Source organism: Capra hircus, chromosome 4, assembly GCF_001704415.2.
Source record: "Capra hircus breed San Clemente chromosome 4, ASM170441v1, whole genome shotgun sequence".
In the NCBI taxonomy this organism is placed as follows: Eukaryota; Metazoa; Chordata; class Mammalia; order Artiodactyla; family Bovidae; genus Capra; species Capra hircus.
In genome coordinates this window covers 97,424,366-97,443,333 of record NC_030811.1, presented here as the reverse complement: position 1 = coordinate 97,443,333, position 18,968 = coordinate 97,424,366, and the positions used below count along the sequence as shown (strand labels likewise).

At 38.4% G+C, this 18,968-nt stretch overlaps 1 protein-coding gene across 8 annotated transcripts in view; it reads right to left on the bottom strand.

Moving 5' to 3' along the window:
• The window catches only part of DGKB (diacylglycerol kinase beta), an 876,578-nt gene that overhangs the window by 698,594 nt on the left and 159,016 nt on the right, over nt 1-18,968 (bottom strand). The window contains exon 1 of one of the 8 annotated variants that reach the window (XM_018047364.1): nt 5,961-6,008. The exons of the other annotated variants lie outside the window; for them this stretch is intronic. The gene's annotated coding sequence lies outside the window, so the exon portion shown is untranslated. Of the gene's footprint in view, nt 1-5,960; nt 6,009-18,968 lie in introns of those variants that run through there. 8 annotated transcript variants of the gene reach the window in all.

Sequence of the window (18,968 nt, the reverse complement as noted above, 5' to 3'; positions counted from 1 at the left end):
GGGGAACAGAGGATGAGATGGTTGGATGGCACCACCAGCTCAATGGATATGAGTTTGAGCAAACTTCAGGAGACAGGGAAAGACAGAGAATCCTGGTGTGCTGCAGTCCATGGGGTCTCAAAAAGTAGGATACAACTTAGCGACTGAACATCAACAAAAAGCTTTATCTCTGTCCAACCCAAACAGTTTTGCGTCTAATTCAGTGGTACTCAAACCTAGATCCATCTTACAATCACTTGTGTAACTTTTAAAATATACTGATGCCTGGGCCCAAAACATTGTGATAAACAGTACATTGGTCTGGGATGGATCTCAAAGACCAGGATTTTTTAAAAAGATCCTCACGTGATTCTGATATTCAGGTAAGGTCGAATTAACCACAGATCTGATTCTCTAAAAGATATACAAATAAATTGACAATTAATCAGCAATTAGTCCCTGCTGCATTTTCCTATGCATGTGTGTGTGTGAGTGGTGTGTGTGTGTGTGTGTGTGTGTAGTCTGGTTATTGCTCAACTAGCTTCAATCCATGAAATAAAATTGTATTAGAACATTTTATTTAAAAATTTATGAACTCTCACTCCAGTTACAATGGCCAAAAAACGGTATTTTGAAAATCCAGAAATTGATATTGCTGTTAGAGCAATTGCTCAGGTGATATAGAAGATGCTCTACTTACACTCTATTCAGTAGCAGAAAAGGAACACCTACGGCAATATAAAATAAGATATTTGGAGAACTAGTCATCAGGAGACAGAAGTTCACATCTCTGTACGAAAATAACAGTAAAAGCACCAAGAGACTGAAAAAAAAAGGGTAACTTGTTAAAAGTAAAGAGTCAGAGTGTAGCACTACTGGAAACCTATACACCTGTAGTTTAAAAGAACATCCTAAGAATAATATTCTAATGATTCAAATACATAAAGAAGAGATATAAAATAAACTCTTGACCTGTTCTCAGTGTATGTTTCCTCTCCACATAGTCTTGCAAATTTCTCGGGATTACTATTAACTTACAAGGTGACGGCCATAATATCATAGAGAAAGGGGCTACAGGCATTGCAGTAGTTATCTCCATTATTCCAGAAAGATATTTAATTCCAGAATAAATATTTAATTTATTCCAAATATTTAATTCCAGAATAACTGTTGGTTTGAGACTATGAAAATTTCCTTTCTCCTTTTAATATTCATTATTTGCTGATAATGCTCTTAAACAACTAATCCTGAAAACACTTTTATGCATTTGCTCTTATTTCTTCCCTTCCTCATCTACCTATACTCAACTTCTTGATGTGTGCCTCTGCCGCGATGTCTTGGACAGGATATTCGTAGGAGAGAATCTTGGATAAATAAAACATCTGAGAATTTTGTTGACAAACTGAAGGCATCTGGATACTGTCCTAAAAGCCAGTGAAACAATATATATTGTATATACACTGTATTGAATAGGAAATTCGTTATGACAATATATACTTTTATTTGAGTCACTCATATATACAACATCACAAAATTGATAAGGAAAACAATTTTATTTAAGAATTTTAATGGGTGGCTGAATTGACTGGCCAGATGCAGTGTCGTGCTTGCAAATGTTTAACAATTACTGAGGATACAGGGTGCTGACTTGATGTGTTTGCTGGTTTAGCTCTTATAAATATTCCCATTGTGGCCACTTCAAGCCTTCGACGAGACATGAATGTGGAATTGGGAAGAGATAATAACACTGGACTCATATGGACAGTATTCAACGAACTAATAAACACAAAATGTTTATATAAAATATACTTCAGGGAGAAAGAACAGGTCTTTCATAACAGAGATAAAGACAAAAACAAAAACCCCAGTTTTAAGTGTGCAATTATTCTTCCAAATATTTTTGTCTAGAACAAGTATTATTCTAAGTCCCTGAAATATATATCATTGCACAAAACCAAAAATATTCCAGCTCATCGGGTTTATAGTCTAGTATAAGAAGATAGAAGATAAACATAATACACAAGTATAGTATGTTAAGAGATTTCAACTACTATGGAGAAATATTATAAGGTAAGAAGGATTATCCGCTTGCAGAAAGTTTATGGTTTAAAAGAACAAGATTAGAGCAGACTATTGTGAAAAAGCAAGATCTGGGCAAAACCCTGTCTAATTTATACTTTAAAAGAAGCACTCTGTTCATGTAAAACTGATGAATAAGTTTTGTGGATAATACCGACATTTATTTTCTGGTTTTGAGAGAATTTTATAAACTGTAGTTACATAAGAAGTAACCATCTGCAACTGGTACATGGAGCCTCCTGTACATATATTTTGGTACGTTTCTGTGAGTCTATCACTATTTCAAAACATTTTTTAAAGAGCACTATATTGTATTAAAAACAGACTGTAGAAAAGAAGGATAAAAGCAGGGAAATAATTATGGAAGTATTATATCAATTCAGTCAAGAGACATGATGACTTTGCATGAAAGTATTAGTCTTGGAGTAGCTATTTTGAAAGCAGAGTCAAAAGGATTTTCGGATGGATTGGATATGGACTGTGAACGTGAAGAATCAACAAGGATCCCCAAATTTTGTTGATATGTTTCAAGAATTAGAAGGATGACATTGCCGTAAAGGGGAATGGGGAACACCACAGAAGGAGCACTGAGACGGAGAGTTCTCAACTTTAGTTTAAGGCAGTTCATATTTGAGAAATCTACTAGACATCCAAATGTGTCCATCAAGGAGGCAATAGCTACTCAGTGTGGACTTCAGAAGAAGGTCTGAGCTAAAGAACTAACTTTGAGTGTGATTTGTATAAATGACATTTAAATGCAGAACTGGATGATACTACGTGGAGAGTGAATGTAGAAAAGAATGCCAAGGACTGAGACCAGAAACAGTCCAAGGTTCAGATGTCAGGAAAAAAGGGGGAACATGCAAGGAGACTAAGAATGAGTACTGAGTGAAATACCTCAGATACGCAGATGACACTGTCCTTGACAGAGAGCGAGAAGGAACTGAAGAGCCTCGATGAAAGTGAAAGAGGAGAGCGAAAAACCTGGCTTAAAACCCAACATTCAGAAAACTAAGATCATGGCATCCAGTTCCATCTCTTCATTGCAAATCGATGGGGAAAGAGTGGAAACAGTGAGAGAGTTTATTTTGGGGGGATCCAAAATCACTGCAGATGGCGACTGCAGCCATGAAATTTAAAAGACACTTGCTCCTTCAAAGAAAAGCTATGACCAACCTAGACAGCATATATTAAAAAGCAGAGACATTACTTTGCTGACAAAGCTCCATGTAGTCAAAGCTATGATTTTCCCAGTGGTCACGTATGGATGTGAGAGCTGGACCACAAAGAAAGCTGAGTGCCAAATAATTGATGCTTTTGAATTGTGGTGTTGGAAAAGACTCTTGAGAATCCCTTGGAATGCAAGGAGATCCAACCAGTCCATCCTAAATGAGATCAGTCCTGGGTGTTCACTGGAAGGACTGATGCTGAAGCTAAAACTCCAATACTTTGGCCACCTGATGCAAAGAGCTGACTCATTTGAAAAGACCCTGATGCTGGGAAAGATTGAGGGCAGGAGGAGAAGGGGATGACAGAGGATGAGATGGTTGGATGGCATCACTGATTCAATGGACATGAGTTTGAGCAAGCTCCAGGAATTGGTAATGGACAGGGAAGCCTGGCATGTTGTAGTCCACGCCGTCGAAAAGAGTCAGACACGACTGAGCTGAACTGAACTGAGTGAAATAACAAGAACACCAGGAGAAGCAAAGAGGCATGAAAGCAAAGTGTTATATAATGTAAAGGAAGATGAAGAGCAGACTGGATTTAGCAAGAAGAACATCATTCATGTTTTGTCAATAACGGTTTCAGTTTGCTGCTGCTGCTAAGTCACTTCAGTCGTGTCCGAATCTGTGTGACCCCATAGATGGCAGCCCACCAGGCTCCCCCATCCCGGGGATTCTCCAGGCAAAAACACTGGAGTGGGTGGCCATTTCCTTCTCCAATGCATGAAAGTGAAAAGTGAAAGGGAAGTCGCTCAGTTGTGTCTGACTCTTCACAACCCCATGGATTGCAGCCTACCAGGCTCCTCCGCCCATGGGATTTTCCAGGCATGCGTACTGGAGTGGGGTGCCACCGCCTTCTCCCAACGGTTTCAGTTTAGAGGCTGAGAAAAAGCCCAGTCAGAGTGAATTAAGAGAAAGTAAGATGAGGAAGGGTGCAGCAAACAGAGGCAACTCATTAACAAGATTGCTCCAAATGGAAGCAAAGAATTTGGGCAGGAGCTAGACTGCAGGAAGTGGACTCAAGATGATTTTTTAAGAGGAGAAAAAAGAAAACAGCATGCTAATAGAAATGATCTAGTAGATGGGGAATTGTTGAAGATGAAGAGAAAAAAAAAAGAGAAAAACCACTAAAATAGTGGGAAAGAAATGATGCAATCTCATTCACAGCAGGAAGTCAGAAGGTCTGGGTTAGATAGGGGTTTGGACAGTTTACCTAAGAGAGATGGGAGAATATATGAGTTCATGTGCTGGGGCAACTAGGTGTCCAGTTGGTATATGTAAAGCTCTCTTCCGATTAGAGTAAGTCTTCTACATACAAACCTTCAAGTTGTGAAATTTCAAAAATGTGCCCCTGTATGCCAGTTGTACTGTACCACTGTACAAGGCACTGAACTGTGAAATTAAAAATATTTCCTTTGCTTTTTTATATATCATTTGTGTGAAAGGAATTATAAACCTATTACAGTACAGTACTATATAGCCAATCGTGTTAGTTAGGTACCTAGGCTAACTCTGTTGGTTGATGTTCAGTTGCTCAATCGTGTCCAACTCTTTGCGACTCCATGGACCGCAACACAACGGGCTTCCCTGTCCTTCACCATTGCCTTGGAGTTTGCTCAAACTCATGTCCATTGAGTCATTGATGCCAACCACCCATCTTATTCTCTGTTGCCCCTTCTCCTCCTGCCTTTAATCTTTCAGAGCAGCAGGGTCTTTTCCAATAAGTCTGTCATAATGTGGTCCACTGGAGAAGGGAATGGCAAACCACTTCAGCATTCTTGCCTTGAGAATCCCATGAACTTTGTTGGACTTATGAGCAAACTGGACTTACAAATGAGCTCTTGGTATGGAACTTGTTTGTACATAGATGACTTACTGTACTTTACTCAATGAAGAAGAAAGAAAGGGCATTAGCTGAGAAAAGAGAAGAGAGGAATTCATGGAGATTTGAAGAAAGGTCTGGGGTTTTGAGGGCTTCCCAGGTGGCACTAGTGGTAAAGAACCCATCTACCAATGCAGGAGATGAAAGAGATGTGGTTTTGATCCTTGGGTGTAAAGATCCCCTGGAGGATGGCATGGCAACCCACTCCAATATTCTTGCTTGGAGAATCCCATGGACAGAGGAGCCTGGAGGGCTACAGTCCACAGGGTCGCAAAGAGTTTGAACTATGGTGTTGGAGAAGACTCTTGAGAGTCCCTTGGACTGCAAGGAGATCCAATCAGTCCATTCTGAAGGAGATCAGCCCTGGGATTTCTTTGGAAGGAATGACGCTGAAGCTGAAACTCCAATACTTTGGCCACCTCATGCGAAGAGTTGACTCACTGGAAAAGACTCTGATGCTGGGAGAGATCGGGGGCAGGAGGAGAAGGGGACGACAGAGGATGAGATGGCTGGATGGCATCACTGACTCAATGGACATGAGTCTGAGTGAACTCCGGGAGTTGGTGATGGACAGGGAGGCCTGGCGTGCTGTGATTCATGGGGCTGCAAAGAGTTGGACATGACTGAGCGACTGAACTGAACTGAACTGAACTGAACTGAAGAGACTTAGCACATACATGCTGGGGTGTTGAAAAGTCATGCAGAAAACAGCCAAAGTGAACAGATAAGAGAAATAGGGCATGACTATCTCACTAAACCAGTGAGATATATTGCGAGGGAAGAGTTCAAGTTACCTAGGGTTATGGTTTGTCCATCCAAGTGCTACGGAGTGAGACAGGGCCAGAGAGCTGCAGGAGGAAACAAGGGTTCAAGTTCAATGACTTCTCATGGGGGCTGCCCTTGGGTTTTAGATCATTACTTCAACTTGGGAGGACTCCACTGTGATGTTGCTGGTCATCCTCTTGAGTTTGAAAGAACAATTTTGAGCAGTTGCTATGCTTTTCAGAGCTTTATGCCTTCTTAGACACCAACCTCCTTTGTACCAGCTATAATGGGATGTGGAAGAGAGAAATTGGCACCTCGGGTTGCTTTCTATGTGTGCTTCCCCGGAGCCGACAGTACCTCAGTGGTCCTCATCTTTCTTTGTGCTCCCGTTCCTTCCATTTTCTCTCTATTCTGTTAAGTGTCCAATTACACTTAGACTCACAATGTTCTGTTCAATAATGGTCCTTTTCAGCCTTCTTCCTTGTTCAGAGGAAGACAAAATAGAAAGCTCATGCACTTCAGCTCTAAGTCGAATCATCACTATTCATAATGAAAAGGATTATTTCTCTAGAGAGGCAGGATAAGACTCTTGTCCCCTTTTCTACCACCCTTGCTCTTCCCTGCCTGTCAGATGATTCTCCACCCACGCCAGTACAGACTCATTCAATTCACTTTGGAGAGGGTGAGAAATAAAGAGTGAAATGATTCTTAATACTCTCCATTCCTTGATGACACTTTCTAACTCATGTGTGGTTGAAATTACTTATTCTTTCCCCAGTCTTTAAACTTAAAGTCAAGCTCATTTATTCGCTATAATTTTTTCTTTCTTTTAAAACATCATCTTAAGTCATTTATCAGCTTCAGTGAAGGTAGGCTTTACATACTGAATATGTTGCATTAATATGTATTTCCAGAAAAAGACTATACAGACAGATATATAGGTAGATAGGCACAGATGTACAGTGGCAAGAAACAATCATTTCATGCAGTATTGTTCAAGCAGCCCCTTCACACATATGATGTGACATCTTCAAATTAATGAGCTCCTTTTCAACTAAATATTGATTTTTAGATTCCTTAAGAGTCTGACACAACTGAGCGACTTCACTTTCCCTTTTCACTTTCATGCACTGGAGAAGGAAATGGCAACCCACTCCAGTGTTCTTGCCTGGAGAATCCCAGGGATGGAGGAGCCTGGTGGGCTGCCGTCTATGTGGTCGCACAGAGTTGGACACAACTGAAGTAACTTAGTAGCAGCAGCAGCAGTGCTAATTAAGGGGGTTCCCTGGTAGCTCAGCTGGTAAAGAATCTGTCTGCAGTGCAGGAGACCCCAAGTTGATTCCTGGGTTGGGAAGAACCCTGGAGAAGGGATAGGCCACCTACTCCAGTACACTTGGGCTTTCCTTGTGACTCAGATGGTAAAGAATCCACCTGCACGGAGGGAAGCCTGGGTTCAATCCCTGGGTTGGGAAGATTCCCTGGAGGAGGACATGCAACCCATTCTAGTATTCTTCCCTCAAGAATATCTATGGACAGATGAGCCTGATGGGCTACAGTCCAAGGGGTCACAAAGAGTTGAACACGACTGAGTGACTAAGCATAGTGTTAAATAACTACCATTCACTATTTGTGATGAAAAACTGCTATTTGTAAATTGGATAATGATAATACCGTCCCTGTGCTTCTGCTGAGATTAGTACCCGGGACACTTTAACTATTATTATATTATTATTTATTTATTTTTAATATAAATTCATTTATTTTAATTGGAGGTTGATTACTTTACAATATTGTATTGGTTTTGCCATACATCAACATGAATCCACCACAGGTATACACGTGTTCCCCATCCTAAACCCTCCTCCCCCCCACCCTCCTCCCCCCCTCCTCCCCCCCACCCTCCTCCCCCCCTCCTCCCCCCCACCCTCCTCCCTCCCCCCTCCTCCCTCCCCCCCTCCTCCCCCCCTACCCTCCTTCCCCCCCACCCTCCTCCCTCCGCGTACCATCTTAACTGTGAGCCCTTATCATCATCTGTGCTGTCAGACTTACACTGAGCTCTGGGAGTGTTTAGTTTTTTGTGTCATAACCTTAATTTGAGATTATTATTCATTTTCATTCTCTTTGCATTTTCACTAGATATTTTAAACTTCTTATTTACAGCAATAACCAAGACATAATATAAAATGTTTTAAAGTTATATTTAAATTATTCATTTTAATCTTATGGGAAATTCACTCTTATAGGCAACAGAATTAAATGGCCATGTATATGTGCTTCAATCAAAATATTTAATGAAATGCAACTATGAGTTATAATTTTAATCTATACATCATTAAAAATCCTGAAACTCATATAAGCTCAGATATGTAAGTTTTATTTTACTGTTTAAGTTATTTTGTGGGCTGCAAAACATGTACTGAGGAACCAGACATTCTGGAAACAATACTATATTCTGTAGTTGCAATGCTAACAATACCCTGTTTTAAGACAATACAAAAATCATCAAAATTTCTAAATAGTTTCTGACTGTAAAAATTTCCAGCACTCTGTACATTTACTAACATACACAGTATTATGCAATCTGGAAAAATGGAAACTTATTTATTTTGCTGGTATACAGATTTCAAAGAACATAATTTGCTCACATACATATTTTAAAGAACATAAAACTCTAAAATACTGTCCCCATGTTTTAAATTCAAAGCAGAACTCAGGGAAATGGGCCATATTTATCTTGTGGCTTTCTGCACCCACTCATCCTTACCATGCCTCTGGAGAAAGTGAAAGCTTTAATGTGAGAAGGAGAGCTGTCACCATACATGGAATTATTCTAGACCCTGGATCTCAGATGATCTATAGCAGTGGTCCCCAACCTTCTTGTCACCAGGGACTGATTTCATGGAAGACAGTTTTTCCATGGATGGAGGTGGAGGGGATGGTTTCAGGATGATTCATGCACATTACATTATTGTGCACTTTATTTCTAATCTAACGCTGCTGCTGATCTGGCAGCCCAGAGACTGGGGACCCCTGATCTATAGTATAGCCCTCTCATAAAATAGACCTTCAGTTTCTCCCTCTAACACTGATGAAATTAGAAGAAACAGTATTTAAGGACTCTTCCAGCCACAACAGTCAATGACTCATAGTTGAAAACATTACCAGATATGCTAGAAGGACACTCAGCTCCGCATGCCATAAACGTTCCCTTCCTAATATGCTCATCTCTCTTAAATACTTCTCAAACTTCTCTTAAATATTATCCAATTTTTAAATAGAAAGTTCAGATTGAGGCAGTTGGAGATTTCTGATCCCACTATCAGATAAAGTGAGAAAAGGAGAGAGGAGCAAGAAATCCAGGTCTAAAAGGAATATGCTTTTCTGGCATGCCAAATTCCTCGGGACATCAGAACCTCTAGTAACATTAGCACAGGTATCAATATTTGAGAAATGTTTTTAGAACTATACCGACTACTCTGAAAAGTGATTGGCTTTGATTACATTCCCTTAAATTGACAATGTTAAACTGAAAATTTTACCTACCATGTGACAATCAATCTTTACATTTTTACAAGTTATTGATCAGAAAGTAGACTGGAGATAAAACACTGGGTTTGGATATTGTCACTTAGTGTTTTGAATATCACTATCGGTATTCAGAAGATAAATTTATGGCGTTTTTTTTTTAATGGTTTCTCTCACATTCTACAACTTACATTGGAATATTTGCTATAACAACTTAAAACTGACTTTACCATAATCTGCAATCAAACTAAAAAAAAAAAATCTTGCTAAAACGCTAATAAATGTGGTGGCTATTCTGAGTGAAAGGATTTATTTCTGATGCAGTTTAACTGTGTTTCAGCAATTCACCTATTAGAGTAAAAGCTTGCCCCACAATATTTAAATATTTTTGAAGATCTATAGAAAAGAAGGGAATGATTAAGGGTGATGATTTTGTAAAGGAGTTTAGTTACAAAGCAGCCAGAAATGCTTTAAGGACTGTGCACCATTGCATCAGTTAAGAATCAGAAATGAGAGAATTGAATGGGGCTGTAGCAGTCTCCCCAGGGAATTGCAGGAATCCATTGATCAAAGTGTTCTACTACAGAGAACATTCTCAGTCATGTCTGAGAAGGGAAAAAAAAAAAAAAAAAACCAAAAAACCTGCCACCAATACAAAAGCTGCCAAAAGTAAGCTAAGTCAGTTTAGGTGTTTCTTAGGCTGCTGTTAAAAAAAAAAAAATACAACAGATCAGGAAGTTTAAAACAATAGAAATTTATTTTCTCATGGTTCTGCAGGCCAGTAGTTGATATTAAGGTAGCATCATGGATGGTTCCTTCTGCAGACTCTGACGGAGAATCTGTTTTCTGCCTGCTCTTTAGCTTCTGGTGCCAGAAATCCTTGGCAATCTTGGCCTTGTTGACCCATCACAATGATCTCTGTCCTTATTGGAACACAGCCTTCTCTGTTTCACTGTATCTGCTCCTCTCCTGCCTTTTATAAAGGACACTGGCCTCTAAACTTAGAGCTTTCTACAAATCCAGGATGAGATCATATGGAGATTTTTAATGACTGGCAAAGACCATTTTCCTCCAACAGTTTCCAGGGGTTAGAATTTGGCCATGTCTTTTTGAGGGGCACTATTCTACCTACTGCACACTAGATTCAGGCAGAAACTTTAAAGGTGATGTTCAGCCAAAACTTTTATGGCAGCATTGCTTTGAAAAACTCAGGGATCTTAATGAAATCTTGAGAGGTTAATTTCTTGTTAAACGGTATGTTACCTCAGCTTCTCTGAGATGTTCATGTAAAAAAATGGAGAACATGTGTGAAAGATAAAAGGGAGAGGGAGCAGGCAGGGAGAACCCAGAGTCTAAAGCTGGTCTAGCACTTGAGGGAGGAGATGAGAAAGAAGAGAAAAGAGAAGCCAGGCCTATGAAGTGCTGCAGCTCTGAGAAAATCTCCACCAGGGCAGCGAGGAGCTCCTGAGCAATCATCACCCACTGGAAGCCTGTCCTGTTGAAAACTCTATCTATTGCCAACACTATCATGCTTGGTCACTGCCTAGGAGCAATCCAGGAAGAAGACTGTGGTGAGTCCAAAGCGTAACATGTACATGATGAAGAGGCAGTCACAGCTCAGTGACAAGCTTTCTGCCACCGTTCACCAGAAGTTTCATTGTTCATTGCAGCCCTATTTACAATAGTTAGGACATGGAAACAACCTAGATGTCATTAACAAAGGTATAGATAAAGGTGTGGTACATATATAAAATGGAATACTGTGTGTGTGTGTGCTCAGCTCTGTCCAACTCTTTGGGACCCCATGGACTGTAGCCTGCCAGGCTCTTCTGTCCATGAGATTCTCCAGGCAAGAATACTGGAATAGGTTGCCATGCCCTCCTCCAGGGGATCTTCCCAACCCAGGGACTGAATCCACGTCTCTTACACCTCCTGCATTGACAGGTGGATTCTTCACTATTGAGCCACCAGATGGAATACTACTCAGCCATAAAAAGGAATGAAATTGGACCACTTGTAGAGACAAGGAAGGGCCTAGAGACCATCATATATAGGGAAAGTATGTCAGAAAAACAAATATTGTATATTAACCCATATATGTGGAATCTAGAAAAAAAATGGTACAGATGATCTTGTTTGTACAGCAGAAATAGAGACAAAGATTTAAAGAACAAATATATGGACAGCAAAGGGGAAATGGGGGTGGGGGGAGTTTGGTGAATTGGGAGATTAGGACTGATACATATATATTATTGATACTATGCATAAAATAGATAACTAATGAGAACCTACTGTATAATTCAGGTAACTCTACTCATTACTCTGTGGTGACCTAAACGAAAAGGAAATCCAAAAAAGAGGGGATGTATGTATGCATAGCGCTGATTCCCTTTGCTGTACAGTAGAAACTAACAAAACACTGCAAAGCAACTAAACTGCAATAAAAATTAATTTAAAAGAAGTTTCAAGAAGAAAGAAACCCCTACAAACATCTTTTCTGCTATATCTAGGGCATGTCTTGCTCAAGGACATCCTTCTAGGATTGTTGATTATGAGATAATATGCAAGCAACCTTTCTATCTCCCCTTACCACTGTTATTGTTACAGCCAGCGATACTGGCAATATTGGAGATATATGATGTGATGCAGCATCTGTGGTGGGATGCTGATGCAGATGACTTTGCTCTGATGGAAAATTAATTATAATGGTCCTGATATCAAAAAGATACTCAAATCGATCAACTGGGATACAAAACAGATCTCATGCCTAACAATAAATAAAATATGAAAAAAGACCTTGTTTTATACTTTACTGCTAAACTTTCAAAACTTTTATGAAGAGAAATAACCAAACACACATCTTGGGTCTAACATAGAGGTCACATTTACTACTATGAACAGTGAAAATATTGCAGAATAAGTTTCTATGCAACAGCAAGGAATTGCAGCAAGAAATTCATTCAAATAAAGTACTATTATAAATTGAGAGAAAATATAAATATTTGATGCAAATCTTTAAATAAATATTAGACCATACAGATAAAAACAATTTGGCAAAACGTGTTAAAAAACATAGTCTGTCAATTATTCTTTCAACTAAAACTGGTATCCTATGAGAAAAGAGATTAATTCATCTAGCACCTCCAACAATTATGCAAGTGCTTTTCCTTGGGAAAACATATTTCTCTGTCCATCAGAATTAATAGTGCCATGTTGGTATTGTTTTAGTCACTAAGTCTTGAGACTCCATGGATTGTAGCCCTCCAGGCTTCTCTATCCATGGAATTCTCCAGGCAAGAATATTGGAGTGGGGTGCCATTTCCTTCCTCAGGGGATCTTCCTGACCCACCCAGGGATTGAACATACTTCTCCTGCATTGGCAGGTAGATTCTTTGCCACCGAGCCAACTGGGAACCCCCTTACTAATGCATATTTCTTATTAATCTTTTATTACATCGAATATTAAAAAGACACACTCAACTGCAAAGATTGAATTAAACTGATTATTTGTAATGCTTATTCAAAGACACCCTTAATTACATAAATTTTAAAATAAATGCATGTTAACATGACAGGAATATGAATAGCTCAGATTGTCATATTATCACGTTTTATTGACACAAACAAAGGGAAGTTAAGAGTTTCAGCCTCCTGTTGTTATATATAGCATCAGCTGATAGTTTTACAAGCATCCATTTCTAGAGCCAAAAGGGCCAAAAGGACAAAGCTGTCTACTGGTTGCATGTACTTGGTCATGGCTTTGTACTGAGACATGGCCAAGCCTCAGGCATTTATTCCTGCCTCGCTCACACTTTCACCAGCCCCCTCCTGCTCCTCTTTCCACTTCAGCAAGCAGCAGCAGCTTTGCCTATATCTTCCACCTCTTTTCTCACCACTAAACTTCAATCAAAAAGTCTGAGTTTAATTTAAAATCTACCTTGTCATTTCATTGTTTCCCTTTTCTAAAGGTTATTTTTATTTACTTCCTCTTTAACACATTAATCATTCTTCAAGTCTGTGCTTAGGAGGAAAGGTAATTTGTATTTCTAATACTTTACATGTCAGTGTCATTATGGACTGCACACATATATACTAATACACTCCAAAGTGCTAAATAATTGTGTTAAATGATTAAGTAACTGTTGCTTTAGTGCTTTACATTATGCAAAAGTCTGTGAAATTTTTACCAGCATATAGGTGCTTCAGTATTCATTACAACTTGGGAAAATTTGGGTGTTTTTATAGGCTGGGAATGCATTTTAACTTTCCTATTAAAAATAATGGCATAAGACTTCTATTTAAAAAATCAATAGTCAACACATTTTCAATAATAGATGATACAGATAATGAGGGATGCATACATTCCAATTACTATGTAGAAATAGAATGTATACACCCAGCGAATTCAAAGTAACTGAAGAGTAACCAAGGTAATGAGGAAGAGACTACAAGAGTGAGAAAAGCCAAGAACAGTACTGGAATTTAATGCAGTCTATCAGAGGATCCAGGCAAACCTGAACAGTATGATCCCCAGTATCAGTTGTTCTAAATAAGGAGTAATATTCTCAGGTGTATTTTTAAAAAGTGTGAAGTCATCAATAGTGAAGAGCAGAGAATACATAATTAAACTATACTGTAGAAAATGTCAGGAAATGAGTATCAGAGGACAAAATATGAGATCATCAGGAGACATAAATGAACCATAAGTAAAAATGACTATATTGGGCAATATCTCTGGGAAATTCTTTTTTGTTGTAACCTGTCAAACATCATGATAAAAGCACCTTTGTATCAGACAGTGATGTCTTCATAAACCTGTGAAAGTGAAAGCCACTCAGTCATGTCTGACTCTTTGTGACTAGAGTGGGTAGCTGTTCCCTTCTCCAGGGGATCTTCCCTACCAAGGGACTGAACCCAGGTCTCCCACATTGCAAGCGTATTCTTTACTGAGTCACCACAGAGATCCTTCATAAACGCATACTGCCTCACAAATTTTTTTGCAGTGTCTGCAGCAAACGGGAAAAAAAATGACAATAAGCTCATTTTCCTGACAGTGTGACTTCTGTAAATTGGCTTGAGTTACTAGAATGTGTAACAGCCAGCTGCCTTGTTGGATTTTTGGCCCTTACTTGCATTAGAATCATTTGTTCTCACTTACAGAATTGGGAAGAGTATAAGGACAAGTTGGACTTCCCTGGCGGCTCAGACTGTAAACGGTCTGTCTGCAACGTGGGAAACCTGGGTTTGATCCCTCAGTCAGGAAGATCCCCTGGAGGAGGGCATGGCAACCCACTCCAGTATTCTTGCCTGGAGAATCACACTGACAGAGGAGCCCGGCGGGCTACAGTCCACGGGGTCTCACAGAATCAGACATGACCGAGAGACTAACACACACACACACACACACACACACACATACAGACAAGTTACAAGCCTGAATGACTGGGCATAAGAGATTTACAGGCTATGGTGAAATCATCTTGATGTTGTTTTTGTGATAGGAGAGACTGAGAAAACTGAGAAAGTATCTCCTCCATAGTTTAAGAGAATTCCAAGAAATTAAAATAAACTCTAATTATTATTTAGCAAGAGCTTTATGTAACTCAGGCACATAATTCAAGTACATACACAACTATAAAGAAATTCTAAATAGTTCTGAAAGTTGTTTCAGTTGAAATCTGAAATTATGGAAAAGTTGAGAATAGTGTGAAATGGAAAGTGGTGAAAGGGTTTAGGTTTTCTCTTACTCATTTGTTATTATCATTGTCATTTTTCTGTGGCATACTGACTGGTTTTGCTTGAATGTTACTCTGAAGTTATCAGATTCAGTCTGTAACAACTGTCCCTTCGCCAATGCTATTTAAAGCTTAAACAGATTACAATGGAATATCAGTCATTCTTTTTTTAAGTTTAAGAAACTATGTATCATATGCAACAATCTTTTCCAAATTATTAGATTTTCTAAGAAAGTCTGAGTTAGCCAAGACAGATGGCCAATTACATGAAACTGGCAGCCAATTTATCCAAACTTATGACATTATAAACAATAATTTGTTATTGTCTTAGTATTCTCCAATTCCTTTCCTCCCTTCTGTCACACATAACTTAACATGTCTCAGCTCTCAATGCCCAGAATGACATCATGTTAAGTGGCATGTGTTCCTTTGCCATTAAGATTTTCATATATAAAGGCAAGATCATTGTATTTTTTATGAGTATATAGATAATCATGCTCATTAAAAAAACAGAATGCTCTTAAATATAAAAAGATATGACCATTTATAATCTCTCTACCTCCAAATGACTACTATTAACATTGTGATACTCTTCTGGAATGCTTTCAATATGCATGTATAAATATATATTTAGAAAACTGTCATCAGAACTTATGAAAAATGTGATTACAGATTACATGGCATTTTCAAGTTGCTTTTATATTTACTGTATTTTAAATCTTTTTTTAAGTTGATAGACATATATCCACGCCATTAGTATCATTAGAACTGGATGAAAATTATGTCCTTGTGTGGGTGTGTTTCATTTATGAATCTCTTATATTTAAGAACTATTTTTTAAAAATATGTTAATATTGAAAGCATCATAGACATGCATGCGTGCATGCTCAATCATTCAGTCATGGCCAATTCTTTTGTGACCCCGTGGACTGTAGCCCACCAGGCTCCTATATCCGTAGGATTTTCCAGGCAAGAATACTAGAGTTGGTTGCTATTTCCTCCTCCAGGGGATCATCCTGACCCAGGAACTAAACCCACGTCTCTTGTGTCTCCTGCGCTGGCAGGCAGTTTCTTTACCCTGCTCCACCTGGGAAGCCCATAATGAACATGACATATATATACATGCATCTTCACACCGTATTCACTTCTGTCCTTGGATGAATTCCTGAAGGAAACATAGACGCGTCAAAGGTTTAACGTATTTTAAGACTTTTTTTTCCATCATGTTGATTTGCTCTTCACCAAGTTTGAACCAATTTAATTTGTCATCACAGTGGATATGCGGTACTGGGTACAGAGTCTGGACATGATTCAAACATGGTGCAAATCTACTTGCACTCTAACTACAGTGATCATGTGCTCAAGTAAAAATGCCACATTAATTTCTGATTCTATACTGCTATGGATATTAATAATTAAGTTGCGTTAGTTATGTCCGACTCTTCCCAGCCCCATGGACTGTAGTCCACCAGGCTACTCTATTCATGGGATTTCCCAGGCAAGAATATCGGAGTGGGTTGTCATGCTCTCCTCTAAGGGGTCTTCCCAGCCCAGGAATGAGACCCACATCTCTTTCATCTCCTGCATTGGCAGGCAGGTTCTTTACCACTAGCACCACCTGGAAAGCCTTAAGTAGACATAGGTATTACTAGTAAATTATTTTTTCTTGCATTGTAGCAGTGTGATTACTGAACATCATGCTCTTAAAGAATATCAAGATAAACAGATTGAAGAATAAAAGTGCTCTCAAGTGGACTGAACACAAGATTCAGAGTTAGGAGAGCAGTACCACTAGGGCAAATATACTCCTTGGACCTAATTTTGGTTATCTGTAAACAGAGATGATAGATTGGGCAATTTCTAAGCCTTTTCCAGTTGTAAAACACTCTGTATATGCTATATTGCAAACTCCATTAGGTAAATGACTATGACTTATTCCTAATTTTTTCCACAGCACCTGATATATAAAGTACTTCCATAAAAGCTTTTTTCATAATTGGTACACTGATTATGTTAAAATCTTTTCATAAATGAGTACACTAGCTGCTTATTAACCAAATCTCATTTCATAGGATTGTATCAAAATAAACTAAGAATTGATTTTCCAGTATTAATTCCTCTAGAACCCTTTGGAGATGGAATCATTTTTCCTAATTGCTTGATTTTTTCTAGAAAGTAAAGAGAAAAAGGTTGAGGTCCTGTCTAACACTTCTGATACAAAATATCCAGTCAACTAAGAAAGCATTATTTTCTTATTTCTTGCCTTCAGCTAAAAGAACTGAAGGAAGTGACCTTTACCTTTTATTCTTGTAGAGACAGCACTGCAGTTTCAATATATTACTTCATTTTTGTAACTTTTAAATGCAATATGAATTACTTAGTAGAAAGAAGAAAACATCTGTTCTTATCTTTATGTCAAAGGCCTAAATTACCAAAGAGAAGTTGAAAGGCTTAATTTAGAGACACAGCTATCATGTTTTAACATTATTCTATTTTTAATTACAGAAATACTATTATTGTAACCATCATTTAAGAGTAATATGGTTAAAGTATTTATTTTACGCTGGATTAAAATATTCAGTCGATACCAAAAGGTATGAAAGTAAAAAGCTCACCCAAATGCCAGAATTAACCATTTTGCTATCTCTGTTCTTCTGTCTCTATCTGCTCTTCTGCTCAGTGATCTGTTCCTTGTCACAATATCTTTTATTATAAAAGGAAAGAACTGTGTTGTAAACAAACCTTTCCCAAAACACACAGACCTATTCAAAATTTTACTGGTTCTATCCCTAGTTTTAGTTCTCTTGATTAGCATTTTATAACTGCAAACAATTCACTAAAACTCTCTCTCTTGATCCTCCAGTCTCAATATATCTGTTGTCTGTTCTCTATGCAGTCTGGGAAAATTGTTTGGTCTACACTATTTCACTACTACTTTTCCCAATTTTTCTTAACCATGTCTTTATGTTTACATATGTATTCTGTGATGGAGATTCCTCTAATGTAGTAGCTGGGCATATGGCCAGCTTAGATGTAAAAATAGGGCATGGAATACCAGGAAGTTACTTGTGCTAATTCCAAACTGGGACACTTTGATAGTGATGCACCTTCTTCAGGCTTGCTCTTTCCTGGTTTTGCCAGCTGGAAAATGAACAGGACCTACTCGCAGCCTAGAGTGTGCTCTGGCAAGGCCACAAGATGAAAGGAAATGACTCTGTGATGTAGAACCACCCACAGATCTGGAACATTCACTACCCGTTTTATGCAGGAAGGGTATGAATTTGTTCCTTTTATAAATCAAAGAAAGTTTAGCTCTCTCTGTTTGAGCTCCTGAGTTCAATGTAACAAACACAGTTCAATATTTTCCCTATTCTTTGATTCTAAAATTTCAAAACCACTCAGCATTTATAAAAATAAGCACTTACTAGTAACATTTACTTCTTAAACAAATAATGTGATTTCTCCCTGAGGAAAATAGCTGTAAAGCTAATCTTATGTTATTAGAAATGTATCAAGTAGATGCCATTTCTTACAGTCAACAGCTCAAACCATTCCACACATTTTAGTCTGCATAGCATTTTGAACATGATATTTTTATGTAGATTTTTTTCCTAATTCCCTAACATCTTTATTATTTCTAAGATTTTTACTAAATGAATATTAGACTTTACAGCTCTCTGTTATTTTGCCCTTTGTGCAAAATGGATCCATTATTTACACTCACAGCATCAAGGTCTTCTTCACCTATATATTATTTTGTATTACTCAACATTTTTT